Source organism: Zerene cesonia, chromosome 12, assembly GCF_012273895.1.
Source record: "Zerene cesonia ecotype Mississippi chromosome 12, Zerene_cesonia_1.1, whole genome shotgun sequence".
NCBI classification, from domain to species: domain Eukaryota; kingdom Metazoa; phylum Arthropoda; class Insecta; order Lepidoptera; family Pieridae; genus Zerene; species Zerene cesonia.
This window is the reverse complement of record NC_052113.1, coordinates 1,562,000-1,578,003: the sequence shown is the minus strand read 5'-3', so window position 1 is coordinate 1,578,003 and position 16,004 is coordinate 1,562,000. Positions and strand designations below refer to the sequence as shown.

General features: G+C 33.5%; 1 protein-coding gene across 2 annotated transcripts in view; it reads left to right on the top strand.

The window, feature by feature from the left end:
- The first annotated feature begins 82 nt into the window (after positions 1-82).
- The window catches only part of LOC119830792 (RING finger protein nhl-1), an 85,516-nt gene continuing 69,594 nt past the window's right edge, over positions 83-16,004 (top strand). For both annotated transcript variants that reach the window (XM_038353936.1, XM_038353935.1), the window contains exons 1-2: positions 83-136; positions 3,417-3,489. The gene's annotated coding sequence lies outside the window, so the exon portion shown is untranslated. The remainder of the gene's footprint in view (positions 137-3,416; positions 3,490-16,004) is intronic.

Genomic DNA, 16,004 nt, shown 5'->3' with positions numbered 1-16,004 from the left:
ATAATACACCATGATAATGACGCTCGGATACCTACACTCAAATTTCTTATGTCTGAGTTGTCCCATCTTTTTTTAGATTTCAGCGAATGAAGAGGTAATAGAACACAGTATCGTTGTGTTAGGCGCGCGCACTACAGTAAGTGTCAAATTAAAAAAAAAACTTAATATACAAACTTTGCAAGACCGCTTCCCTTGCCACAAATAAAAAAAAGTGATTAGTGTTTGCGTCTTTAGAAATATTCAAATTCGGAACAAAATGTGGGTGAAGGTGAGCTGTCTTGTGAAGTAACAACAATTTTGGAAATGGAATTTGGAGTGTTCTATTTTTAAACTTTATGGAAAGCGCCAGTGCTTTGAAGTTTTTTTTTAAGTGCAACCTCTTCCATAAAAGTATATTTTTAAAAATAGGACAGTGTGTGAAGTATAGTATGCCCGGCATTGAATTTCATTGTGTTTATTTTTATAACCAGCTACGTGTAAAACAATTTAACCGCTAAAAGTTTATATTAAGAAGTTAGTGGTTGCGTATAACGAACGCTATGAATAAAGTTTAGGTAACAGTGATTTCTAGTGAAAATTGTGATATTTACACTTCTATCAAAGGATTTGTATTTAAAATTGAATTGTTTTTGAAACTTACGATTTTCTAACATACCTAATATGCAACATAATTTTGAAACAGTTTTGGTTTGAACCAGTTATTCAAAACATTCTGTAGATTCGTTATCCCCTTCCAGAGGCAAACCCATCAATCCGAAAATCGTTAAAATCTGTTCACTCGTTCGAGTCGCGTAATGTAACTAAATGGACTTATAAACGTTCATATGTTTTATTACACAGCAACATACAAAGAAAACGATCAAACCAATGCAAATTCCGCCCGCGTAAGTTAGCATTGTATCGTTTCACTTATGTCGCGAAAGGGAGCAATTTCGGGTGATATATTTCTTTTATTTCCACGGGGTATAACCTCAAATTGATATTCAAAGTCGTCCTCCGAAAGGGACATCTCGAGAGACGAAACAGATTAATATATCCACCAATTGAATAATAGGGAAAGTTGGGACGATAATATTATGATGGGACTGGGGAATTCAGTGAGGAAGATATCTGAAGAATGGATGAATGACGCGAAAGAGTCTATAGGTTATGTTTTCGAGATGTTTTAAATATATTGTACTAGCTGTTCGCCCCGGTTTCGCTCGTGGTAAATATATAGACTATGTCGCTCAGTGTAGTTGCAGCTTTCTAACGGTGAAAGAATTTTTGAAATCGGTCCAGTGGTTTTTGAGTGAAAACGCTATGAGCGTACAGAAGTTTCAACTTTATAATACTAGTGTAGATGACAGCTGCATTCGTGTAGGATGATGATGATTGACATGACTGTGTTTGTGTGTAGGTGTGCGTGTGTGTGTACGAAAATATCACATATTTTCGTTAGCTGTTAAATATCTTTATGTTGACGTGATTTATAAGGTTTGAGAATGTAGGATAAGGAAAAGACGATGTAATTTATAAAAAATCTCGGAAAGATTTATTATCCTTTTTATTTTTACTCTTTTTTAAGTCAAAGTCGGCAATGGAGCTGGTGGGTCCCCTGATGAGGCCTACCACCGCCTTTTACCATTTGGAGAGTAAGATCAATTGCTGAACTTACGTCTTTGCAATATCATGCAATATTTCACACCGGTTTTCTGTGGGGCTGTGGTACTTCCCCGGTGCGAGCTGGCCCAATTTGTGCCGAAGTGTGCTCGACTCCCACATTTTAAAAATCTTTTAATAAGTCTATCTATGTTCCTTTATTAATTACTAGATATTCGCCCCGGCTGCGCCCGTGTTACATACATAGCTTATACCACTCAGTGAAGTTGCAGCCTCCTTAGTGTTGAAAGAATTTAAATCAGTTAAGCAGTTTTTCTATGAAAATATTACAAACATACTTACTTACAAATCTTTCCTATATAATATCATGAGTATAGAAAAACTATAATAATAAAGTAACTATTAGTATATGCACATAATTTGATAATGTAAATTATAGGTTTAGCTTTCAACCCAATACAAAAAAAGTTAAATAAGTATTAATGTACTGACACACAAACAAACACACATTGCATAGTCGTCATGAATTACAACAAAACGTATTTGTCAATTTCCATTATCCTACATTTTCTGTCAATGTATGTATATGTTAGTACAGTCAGCAAAATAAGTTCATTAGTTTAAAAGGAAATAAATGTTTCTGAACGTAGATTTATTTGTTACTTTTCCTTATTTTCGCAAAATATTTTACTCTTTGCCCTATATGAGGGCAAAGAGTACGTACGTAGTAAACATACGTGTCAATAACTCTTATTCATTGAACCAAGTCTTCACCTTCTAACTCAGGGACGTAAAGTGGCCATGTTAGGGTCCTTGCAATAAATTACGCTATAAGTTCATTTAGAAAGGGTATTCTTGTCCCCAGACGTTAATTAGTTAGCAATAACTTTGTCACATAATTGAGACGGTGTCCTCCCTGAGGTCTTCGGGATTTTTCGGCGGCTTCCGAAAATTGGGTGAACTTTGACCTTTCAAGATCATTGTTTTATTATGATAATATAACTAGCTGCACTCCGCGGTTTCAATCGCTTAAGTCCGTATCCCGTAGGAACGTTTGAACGCGCTAATCTCAGGAACAACTGTTACGTTTTGAAAAATTCTTTCAGCTGTAGATAGCCCATTTATTGAGGAAGGCCTTACGTTATATATGTACCACGGGCGAAGCCGGGGCGGACCGCTAGTAAATAATATAGTATTATATGTAGTCGTATGATTTGTTATTTCTATCGACGAGATTTTATCTACAAGTTTTATTTGAGAAATAATTTATTAATGCTTTAAACATCATCATCATCATCATCAGCCCATATATGGTCCCACTGCTGGGATACAGGCCTCCTTATGAGGGCTTAGGCCATAATCCACCTTAATCCACGCTGGCCAAATGCGGGTTTCCTCACGATGTTTTCCTTCACCGTTTCAAGCAGTGGTGATGTTATCTACATGCGCAGATAAACTAAAAAATCAATTTTTTTCCTGCACGCTCAACCGTCTCGAACCACGACTTACCGATTTTGAAGTTCGAGGTTCTTACCACTGAGCCACCACTGCTTTAAACATAGGAATATAGAAAAAAAGGTGTGCGTGCGATTCACACACGATAGAAGAAACTTCAGTAAATTAACAAAAGAATGAGATGAATATATATAAAATATAAAATAGTGTATATATTTCTGTCTCATTCTTTGCCGGCTTCATTCTACACATTTTTGTATTTGTGTGTCTTACTTGTCGTGTTTTCCGTTGCGTCAGGTTTGAAATCACAACGATTCTAAAGAAGTTTCACTCCGATAATGATTGTTTGTCATTTTTAGGTGCGCGGGCCACCTTGATAAAGTGACAGTGAACAATCGTGTGTTTCTGCAAAATGGCGTATTTTTGATAGAGGTAAGTCTTTATTTTAATATTATGTCAATTGTAGGAAATAAGTTATCATTTATGGTAAATAGGTTTGTCACTTAAAAAAATCTTATAATTAGCTAGTGGTCCGCCCCGGATTCACTTGTAGGGTTGTTGTATGGTACGTTTGAAAAATATAATAAAAATTTGCCAAATTGGTCGAGCCGTTCTCGAGTTTTACGCTTAACACATATGGCCATTCATTTTTATTTATATAGCATTATTAAAGGAATATTCAAATTATGTAATGAAACTCATTAATTACAGCACGTATGTTAATGAGTATAACACAGTTTATATTTAATGCATAAATTGTCTACATTTTAACTACAAATGGCAAAGCAACGGTAATTATCTGATAAATTGCAGTTTTTAATTTACGCTACGGTGTTGAAAAAGAAAGCTTTTGCATTCATTTTATATCGTTCTCTTTATACAAGTTTGAAATGATGATAATTTCTCCCGTTATATTTTAAAAGACGCTATAATTCTTTACTAAATCGTGCCTGGGATAGTTTCTTTATCAAGCGACTTCAAAAATGGAGGAGGTTATCTATGCGTCTGTTTTTTGTGCACGCTATCTCTTAACGTTTTGAAAGCTGGTGCCTACCGTGTGGTTCCATATATCCATATATTATAAATGTGTTGTTATTATTATTATAAATGTGAAAGTTTGTTTGTTTGGATGTTTTCCCGTCAATCATTATGAAACTAGACGGATTTTGATGAAATTTGTTAAACAGACGCGGTATGAGCTGACCTGGGTGATAGGATACTTTTTATCCCGATTAAATGCTCACTTATCCGCGCGGATCCCGAACGAGCGTCTAGTATTCGTTAAGGTCATCGATTAATCCCGTACACATTGAAACAAAACATGATTTCAACAGCTTGTAAATGTCGCAGGTGATGCGGAAGGCACACGAGCCAAATGCATATGAGTCAATAGGACAGCTAATTTTAGCGAGACGTCGTTTATTTTTGTTTGAGTGTTCGTATGCACATTCTTGATACAGCGGCTATTCTTTCGCATTTCTTGATAATGTAGATGTTTTGATACGTATCCATTTTTCTGCTATCCCTACTTATATTTAAAATGCGACATAAAAAAACTGTCTGTCTCTTTTTCACGTCTAAACTACTAAACTGATTTGGTTGTAAATAAGTACAAAAACAGTATTAAAATTTTAAAAGGATACGGGATTTTTTTTCGGTCTTTCTTTTTCGGTCGGTTTTAAATCCACATTTGTTTATATTTCCAACCAACTTCAAAAATGAGGAGTTTATGAATTAGCTTTTTTGGCAATGTTACCTCATTATTTTTTATTGGATGAACTGACTTTTATGAATCTTTTTTATCAGAAAGCTGTTGCTTGCCATGTGGTACCACTACCATTTGGTCTAGTACTGGTTATTTGAGGCAGTTTAATTTGTTGTTAAAAAATAATGATTCCTCTCTAGAAAGTTCTTAAGCGTTGGTACATCGAACATCTCCAACGTACCAACGTCGAATATCTACAATTATTGCCAGAAAAAAACCCGATATTAAATCAGTAATGAAGTTCCCAACTTCCTCAGAATCACCGGAATAAAAGTTTCCCGGATTTACTGAATATTTAATAGTAGATTCGACGCGAGTTCAAGAATTTCGTTTAATTAAATTCTGCTTTGTTTGTAAACTATTTAAATATGGTTTTCATATAACGTATATAGATACACGAAGTGAGAGCATGGAATGACTACATAGTATCAAACAAAGTCGCTTTCTCTGTCCCTATGTAAATTAACCCTTAAATCTTTAAAACCACCCAACGGATTTTGATGGCTTTTTTTAAATAGATAGAGATGCTACAAGAGGAAGATTAATATGTATAATAACATCTTAACTACTTCGAGTTAAACGCGTGCAAAGCCGCGGACAAAAGCTAGTATTCTATATTTTTTGAAAAAAATATAGAATACTACATACAATATTAATACTATATACAATATTAATTTTTAAGGTGTTAAATTAAGGAAAATATATTAAAAGGTAAATCCAGCGTATAATGGCATCAAATATATAAATACACTGCGTGTTTTTATAAGTCACACCAAACAAGTTGAAACAAAGAAATAAGTAAGTGTAGGCTATCTAAGTAACTTTGAGACGTGTTTAACTTACAAGTAACTACGCTTCAGTTAACTTTATTACTGCGTGTAGAATTACCATGGATTTTGGGAAAAGTTGGACTGATATAAACCCTTTTTTGTTATCTGTTGTACCAAACTGAATGAAAGCGATCTTTTGTATACTTTCAAATAGAAAGAGGAGACATATATAAATTTTATAAAAAAGTGGTTGCCTGTAAAGTCGGTTTTACGGGCGAAGATTTTACGTGACAACGTCTTTTTCTTGGTAGAATATTTATTGATATGAATATTATTAAATTGCACAATAGGAACAAGGAATTTAATGAAAATAAGAATTGCACAAATTGTAACTATGGAAAATATATTTTGTTTACTAAAAAGACAGAGACAGAGACAAAGCACGCGCCGATTCAATGCGCCTAATTCTCTAGTGCTGCGCGCGCGGCGGACCGATCATAGTTCGGTGACTCATCGTAACGTTACCGGGCGTTACACTTTTTCATGAGTGACTCCGAGCCGCAACCTAATTTGACGTTGTCACGTCAAAAAAAAACTGTACAATCATTCAAGCTGTCTCTAACACTATTTTTACTGTTATATTTTTACTACTTTTATAGATAATTTAAAATACAATGTATGAATCCATTCGCAGAACGAATGATCCTAGGCGGCGGTGATCGCTTTTACCGTCCAGGCGAACCATTATGACATAAAAAAGACACACAAGAAAGAGAGACAAGAAGTAGTAATTTATCCCAAAAATTAGAACGACGATTCGAACAGTTTGATGTTTATTTCAAATTCCTTAGTATTATCTTTTCTTTGATTTTACGCAAGTATTATACATTCAGAAATTAAAGACTTTTAAACGGATTTTAGACGCAATTTTACCTTCGTCAATAAGTTGGCTATCTAACACTGAAACAATTTTTATTTATTTATTTATTTATTTTTTATTTATTTATTTATTTATTTATTTATTTATTTATTTATTTATTTATTTACACTTTATTGTACAATACATATACAGTTAGTCTATTTTTAGTCACTATACAAAATCTAGTAACCAAATAAATCATGCTCATCCACAAGGCAGTAATAGTTTACAAAGCTCGTATTCCTCACTGCCACTACCCATATCTGAACTCATTGAAACTGCGTTAGAGTATCTGACGTCATGTAACAAACACTGCTCGTGAATTAGCCTATACATGGAACGGAGTGAACTGGAAACTTGTAATGTACATATAACAAAATTTTATGAATTTTTATAATACATTACATCAAATAAAATAAAAAAAATTTAGATACATTTTTTTTGTATTTTTATGTTATAACGGGCAGCTGAGCTGGTGTTTTGCCTGATGGTAAGCGATCACCACCGCCCATGAACATTCGTAGAGGCTCAGAATACTGCGAATGCGCTGCCCGCTTTGAAGAGGTAAGGGATAAGAAAAGGATTGAAAGAGGGAATGTACTGGGAAGGGTAAGAAAATGGAAATGGGCTTCCGACTAATCCGTTCACCGTACGAAACGCAAAGCAAGCTATTATTTCACGCCGGTTTCTGTGGGGGTGTGGTACTTCCCCGGTGCGAGCTGGCCCAATTCGTGCCGAAGCGTGCTCGACTCCCACAATAAAGCAGTTTGGTGAATTATCGCGATATTCTATAACTTTAATTCATAGTTGAAATGTTTATGAATGTTTTGAATATAATAATTTTTACTTGCGTAAAATTGAGAAATTATTAACTTACTACAGTACTTTATTGTTATAATTTATTAATCATTACCCTTTAGTATAAATAGTAACATTATTCACTTTTTCTGCCTATTTATGTCAATTCCGATTTGTGAACGCAAATAAATAAACTTACTACAAGAATCATTTTAATACGCTTATGTTCATAATATGTAACCGACTTCTTTAGACTCTATCGTGACCCATTTAAAACGGACACATTTAATTCAAACTATAACACAAGGATCGGTGACAATACAATAATTTCATTAGTTTACCTTATTATCCTAATTAGGATCACCTCGATCACCTCACCTTAGGATCACGAATTAAATATTTCCTTATTCTTACTATCTCAATCAAAGTCAATTAAATGGTGTTTTTAATTTTATTTTAATACTAAATATATTGTTATGTATAAATGGATTCAATGATACCTACGTCTAATATAACCAATAAATAAAAAAAAGTTTTCGTAGTCTTTTTTTCTAAGTTCTCGGAAAAAAGTAAGATCATAAAATCCATCTAAAACATCTGGTGCATATTGACAATGATTGCCACCAAAGGATACGCCTACGATACGATTCCTGTGTAGCCGTCGTCACGTACGCGTTGCGTGCTAACGATATGCTTACGACACGACTTTGTGTGACGGGAGAACTCAAGAAATTCATGAATGATTTGGAGTATTTTAAATTACATAATTAATTTCTCTAAGTCATTTCAATACGTAATTATAATAATAACGTATTTTCGTATTTGATTTACTGAGCCGGGTTCATAAAATAAATTTATTTTCAGCGAAATAATAAACTTCTTGATTCCAGGCACTCTAACGTCTTGGCATGTATTTGGCGGTTGTTCTATAGTCTTTTGTCTCGCGAGAAATTTAATATAAATCTGGAACGAGCTTCGGATGCGAAGTTTTTGTTGAGACTAATTTGATGGCATTTTTATTCCTTTATTACTAAATGTTTACTTGACGCAAATGTCAGTTGTGGACTGCTTTTAGAGTTAATTAGTATACTTTGAACATTTGTCTAAGTTCGCACTTTTCTACTATTCAATTAAAGGTCAAAGGTGTCTTTTTATCAAGCGTCACTAAACCGATTCCGATGGAATTTGGTAAGAGGATAGTTTGAGACCCGAGAATGAACATAGGATAGTTGTTATCTCGGAAATCCCAAGCGAACAGGAACTATGCGGCGAAACCCCTAAACTGTCTTTTTTATGTTGACTTCACGGGCGAATAAGTATTATTATTATTATATGTTGAGTTATGTAGAAGTCAATGTGTCTATTTCCGCGCATTTTTAGTGCTTTGCTTTTAAAACAATAGTTACACAACTATGACATTGGTTATTTTACAAAGAAAAGGGAACAGATTAGTGATTTTTGATACGTTAACACTAGTACCTATTTCGTTTACTTCTTGTCATAATGAGACCAAACAATTGCCTGAAAATATTTGATAACTCAGGAACAAATAAATTAGTGACCTCTTAATAAAAGAGGTTATAAGGATTAACTGATAAAGTTTATTCAAGAACTTTTATTTGTCCTGTCAAGCAAAAACGTTTTTTTTAGAGTTTTTAACTCCATAGAGTTCATAAACAAGCTAAAACCTAGCTGCTAGCAGGTTTGAAGACTCATCATTACCAAGAAAAATCTCTTTGTACAGCATTTAGATAAAATCTGAATTCTATTTTGTACAAGGAAACAAATTTTAAAAATTCACAAACGCCATTACGTCGTATACAGAATTCAACTGCCTGGCATCATAAAGCTACTTCATATTCAGAGTAATGTGTCTTAGTCGGTAAATTATGTGATGTCGTTAGCAAGGGCATTATATTAAGCGCAATCTCATGGGGAGATTGTGACATGGAATATCTGCGATCATTACGTCTGAATGTGTTGTGTCTATGTGTGTATGTGTGATGCTTTTGACTTCTACCGTAATATTAACAGTTCAAGTACCTTTAGATTAGGCTTAGTGAGTGAGGTTAGTTTTTAGTCGCACTGCATTAATTTATATGAAGATAAGAAGTAAATGTGTTAATACTAGCTGCGCCCCGCGGTTTCACCCGCGTAAGTCCCTATCCCGTAAGAATATAACGATAAAAAGTTGCCTAAATGTTATTCCAGTTGTCCAGCTGTCTACGTACCAAATTTCATTGTAATCAGTTCAGTAGTTTTTGTGTGAAAGAGCAACAAAAACACACATATCCTTACAAACTTTCGCATTTATAATATTAGTACGATGTGAATTATGATGCCTTCATTATTTCACTGTTGTCTGTAGTTTCATCCGTGAGGTCAACTATCAGGTTGGCTCTTTAGAACGGGGAAATCTGGATGGAAATAAAAGCATAGGAAAGGAATACCCGTCTCTATATTTTGGATTCCTACCAACTAAAACCCCACTGTGTTCCGCTTTAGTGAAGACCAGTGAATACCACGGCAACTGGTTAATATACGACCGCCACAATTCTCGGAACCATCAGGTTGCCTGATAGAGATTGCTGTGTAGAAAGAGTGAGAGTGTAGAAAGAGCCTTTTGTACATTATTTGAGTGCTTGATTACTTTTTATAAGATTTGCTTGTTTCTTTTCGGTACAATGTAGCATTATAAATAAAACGTTATTCTTTGAGCTTTTTTCCGGAAGGAAAACTACTTTACAACAAAGAAATCAGTTTCTTTTCAATAAATTTTATTTGAAATATTCTCATTGCTCTTACTTATATAAACTTTACTAATATTACTTGGTACAGCTGTTTTTGTGCGTCCCCACCGCGATTCGTACCCAGACTTCAACCACTGTACCAAGGAGACGGTCATTGGTGGTTAAGTGGTAAAATGTTTAAATGCAAGAACATGTGCAAACAGCAAAACAAAGGTTATTGTATCGACAGCGCCGTATACTTCGATCAGTATGATAATCTTCGTCTAAATAAATAGAGCGAGAAATATATACAATCCATTCTAGAGAATTCCATTATCTCCTGTTAGTTTTAGGGAACAATATGCTGCGTATAGTGTTGAAATTTCTTTTCACCCAGTTGCAAAAGCTTTGAAAAAGCGGTAGGGATGTTCGTTATTTAACAATACAGTTATATTTTTTACGTGAGATGGTTTCAGAATTAACGTGTAGCTTCGTGAAGGATATCTTAGTGTGATATTCACACAGTTGAAATATATCCAGAATGATTTTTTACTTTTGATTAGAGTGAACGCTTTTTAAACTATTATAAAAACCCGCATTGTTTAACGTCTATTTAAAAATATATATATGAAAATCAAATAGAATGAAAATCAAATATTTTTTTGAAACTAGTGATGCTTATTTTAATATAAGACCATTAAAAAATTTCATTTCTGTACGAAGTTGCCAAGCCCTCGTGCCTAAGTGGCCACTTGCAAAAATTACGAATTTTGAAACTTGAAACTTCAATGTTTCTGAAACACTCCTGAAATAAAATATTTCTTTCATAGATTTATTTTTTCGGCGTGGCTTGGGGATACTTTTTACTAATTAAAACATATCTGTTGTTTTGTATAGTACCTGTTTAGTTATCTGTGGTTCTATAGCTTAATTGGTTTATTTGAATCTCCCCTTAAATATTACTAATTAATTCATATCTATTATTAGTAGACAGCTGAAGACTTGGGTCGTTTGAAGTTACTAATCTCAGGAACGACTGTGTATTGGTTGTAAATTTTGACATATATATTAATTTTTGTATTATCCAATGATAATGTATATATGTACAATATTATTGTAATGTTAATGTATATAGGCCATTTATGGAAGGCTGCATGTTATAATGTAACTATCATCATTGACGTGAGTGAAACCGCGGGGCACAGCGAGTGACACAGACAAATACAGAGCTATACAGGTCGTCAGGCTCTATCTTTTCCCACACTGAAATCAGTACTGTTTTAATACGTCACCTGAACCCCCAGACCTCTTTCCTAATCAAAACTTTGTCTTTTTTACAACTCAAACTTTGTTTATTACGTCATAAACAACTTGTAAGGTCTTGAACCTGTAATATATGTTTTTTGTCATAATAATAAAAGAAGCACTCGTATAAACGGAGGTCCGTGTCCTTTTCCTTACATTTCCCAGTCTATTCCTTCTTTCCAGTTGTCAATTCTTTCCTTTTTCCTTAAAAGTGGGTAGTGCATTTTCAGAGGCTCTACCTCTGCGCATGTTTATGGGTGGTGGTTATCGCTTACCATCAGCACAGTTGTCCGCTATGACATAATGAAAAATATAAATAAATACAATGTTCTTATTAAACGGAAACTACTTTGAATAATCAATATCATAGTTGAATAACAATAATTAAGTATTTGACTGGTCGGACTAAGCCAATTGTAGATAAATTGATTCAATTTGGTCGAACAATTCAAACCAAAGACCCGATAGTACAATACTTATCAATGATACATAGTTGAGTGCAGTCGTAGAGAAAATGCTTTTTTTTTATTTCAATCTAATATGTAAAATTCTCGTGTCACAGTTTTCGTTGCCATACTCCTCTGAAACGGCTTCACCGATTTTGATGAAATTCATAGATAAGGTTTTGGTATTATTTGCTTGCTTATTTAATGCGTATTGCATGAAATAAGTAACCAGCAATAAGATTTACAATTAGAAATAAAATAAATAATTACACGCTTGTGCTCGTGACTGTACATTATGAATCACTAAACCCCATATCAATTAAATATTCAGTGACTGTTTCATTCATGCCCTTTCAATATATGACCGATCTCAGCATTGTGACCGAATTATATCGAACTGTTAATTCGATAAGTCATTAATAATTATATTGTGTGGTTCAAACTGCCACTAAAATATTTGACTAAACTTTTTTATCCCATAAGCGGGCAACTTGGTGGTTCGCATGATGCTAAGCCACCACCATCGCCCATGAACATTCGAAGAGGTTGTGTCCCTGCGAATGCGCTTCCACTTTAAAGGGATACGGAGAAGGAAGGGATAAGGAACGAAGCAAGAATGACAGAGAAGAAAATTCTGTAGTACTTTTCTGTCGTTTTCTATAGTTGAAGTTATTTTAGAAACAACTTCAAAAAAAGAAGATGTTTTCAATTAGTTAGTATTTTTTGTATTTGTAATCTCATAACATTTACTGGATAAACAGGTTTTGATGATTTTCTTATTTGAAAGCTACGCCGTATTGTATTATGCCGTATGGTCTCACTAAAATCTAGTCTACTTCTGACAATTTGAAGATTTAGTTACAAAACTAACGATAATTAAACATCGTATCAAGCTTATTAAATTAGCTGCTATGCTAAGAGTAAAATAGATAGTTAAATCTTTTAGAAAACGAATAATCCAATAAAAAAACACAATAAATAAACTTCGCCAGTTTGCAATTTCAATAAAGATATCAATAAGGATAGAAATATGGGTTTAAGGATAATAACAAGGGTTTTATTTTCGACATTTGGATCAAATACGTAATCTTATATAGAGTTCTTATTTATATCACTCGGATATCTTTTGCACGGATAACGAAAATTATTCCTATTTCTTTGAAAACATAAACTTTCATGGAATCTACTGCACTTATTGTTTACTTTAGTTTAGTAAAAAGACGTCAAAAAAGTACCAAATACGAAAAGCTGTTGTTGAAACAAGTTTTATTACAATTCAAACGATCATAATAACATTAAAAATACGCCTAAATCAATATTTTAGCATAACAAAGCTTCAAATGAATCACTTTACAATACGCCGTCGCTATAGCAACCAATATCCAGAGGGACAATAAATATCTTCAAAGAAATCGTCTTGAATTTCGCTGAGTTAGTAAAATACGTTCTGTAAACGCGCTAGAATGTACGGTCAGCCTTTGATATTATTTTCGTGTATATCGCATAAATGAGAAACCTTTGAAGGCACAGGAAAGGATTATTTTATTATGCTTATGAAATTTTCTGCCCCCGAGTAGAATTTTATGGTACAATGAATTTTGCCCTATTATAGTATGGGGTTTATTGTAATTCTCATTCAAATGTTTAGTTTACTAGTCAAAGTAGAAGGTTTTTTGCGTGTACATTTTATTAGATTACTAAAGCTCAATTTTTTATTATACGTGTATTTATTACATTTTATGTATCCCTATACCCTTTATAAATTATCTGCTATTCTCTTGATTTCAACGAGCGAAATTTTTTTCACGGTGGTTTATCGTAGGTATACAGAATTTAGTCATCAAAATATTAATATTAGTGATATTCAGATTTTTCGATTATATAAATAAATACGTAAATTTCTAAGGATGTCTCCTGATGATGAGTCTCCCCGTGACCACGCTCGCTGTAAAGTGTTCGAAACGTCGGGTTAATAATATAATGAATAAATTGCGTTTAAAATCCGTTAAAAAGTTTTTAATTTCTAAATCCTATTAATATTATAAATGCGAAAGTATGTATTGATGTATGGATGTTTGTTACTCTTTCACGTAAAAACTACTGAACCAATTGCAATGAAATTTGGTACGTAGACAGCTGGATAACTGGAATAACATATAGGCAACTTTTTATCTCGATATTCCAACGGGATACGGACTTACGCGGGTGAAACCGCGGGGCGCAGCTAGTGTATAATACTCGCGTAAAATCAAACACAAGAAAATACTAGGATGTTTGTTACTCTTTCACGCGAAAACTGTTTATCGCATCTGTATGAAATATGGTTCAGAGGTAGATTATAGGCTGAATTAGTACAGAGGCTAAATTTTAAACGGGTATCACACGAGTGACTCTGCAGTTGCAGCTAGTTAGAAATAGACATTCATCTATTACCAACACACACTTACCATGTTAAACTCATAGCGTCAATATTCAAACATATTACGCAAGCAAAACCAGTTCTTAGAACGCCTGCCAAACTGGCGCATTATCCGAAAATTCTTCCGGGAGCATAGTGAAAACTCGTCTTCTAGCATTAGAATAACACTTCCCTTACATAAAAAGTCAAGTTTTATATATATTATAGCTATTATGTTCACGCGACAAAATCTACGCTCCAGGGGTTTACAGCTAAGGTTATGACGAACAAAAAATTTGCGCCAACACCGTCATGGGCTCAACAGGGTCGGAATTGGCTTTAGGATGTATGAAGCCATTGGCTTCTTGTTATAAATTTTCAGGATGTATGAAGCCATTGGCGTCTTGTAGTAAATCTAGCATATTTTTTATGAAACAATCTTTTGTAAAAAATATGCTAGATTTGACAATTTATTATTCATTACAATAGCCGTTTCTCTTGGTTGGATGGAAGAACTCAATTTATATCTATCATACGAATCTATTTTAATGGGCTTCTAGTTTGTACTTTTGCAAGACATTGTGGGAACATATTGGGTATTATCATTGAATGTTTGTGTTATAGAATAGAAAATTTTGCTACTGTTGTAAAAAACATCAAAAAATAGTTCTTTGCGGCGTTAAAACTGAAATTTATAATTTGATATACATTGTATATTACTAAATGTATATTTAATACGACAGTTAATGTCGATGTCGCGATGTCTACAGCTTTACTTAAAATGTACTTTTGGATAAATCATTGTCCTTCCAAGAAGACTGACATACTAACTAACTAACTTAACTAAAAGGACACATTTCCCTTTTGTATTAATGGATATATGACGTCATTTTCAACATCATGGGATTTTTCATGGGAGGGATTTACTTAATATCTCTTGGGGCCTCTCTTCGGAGCCTTGCCAATCCGGTATTTAGTAATCCTCACACCGTTTCATCACTGTGTAAAATATCATAGGATCTAGTTAAGGTTGAATAAGCCGAAAATATGAACAAGGTGTGTTAAGGCGTCGAAATATGCGGTCTAGGGGATAATGGATCCCGCGGCGATTTTTTGAGGATATCTTGTTGAGGAGATGAAGGAATCGCGGTAAACTATTTAACTACACCTGTGTTGTATTCGTTTAGATTACGATGCAGAAATTTATGTATTTTGTATAAATATCTTTATAAATAAAATTAAAGGCCCCACTCAGTTTGTCACTACTCTAATTCTATAATATCATCATTATTACTATATTGAATAATAATAGATCAACAATGTAACTGCAAAGACAAACTAAAATCATATTTATTGTGTACGTTATGGGTATTTATCACTGTTGAGTTGGCAGTTGGCTCGATGGTAAGCGACCACCAAATGTAATGCACGAGGCATGTACTACTACAGGTTGGTGACAGGGCCAGTGCAAAGATATTTCGCACTTTTAAGGAATGGATAAGAAAAGGATTCATTACATAAAAAAACCATAAAAAGGAAGAAAAAACTATTCTTTCAAAGTTTCTCATTTATAAATAATATGATATAATATAATATATTTTTATTTTCAGATATTCTTCCATATTTGTGTTAATATACATTAATCTTAGAAACTATTTTAGTAATACGTATTATAAAATTAAATTTCCATACAAATTAACAAGATTAAAACCATTAAAAATTATCCATTATCATAATTATTAGTCCAAGAAAATGGGTAGGGTAAATGCGAATTTGAGATTAAAACTTGAATTTTTGATATAATTTACTTTAAGGAA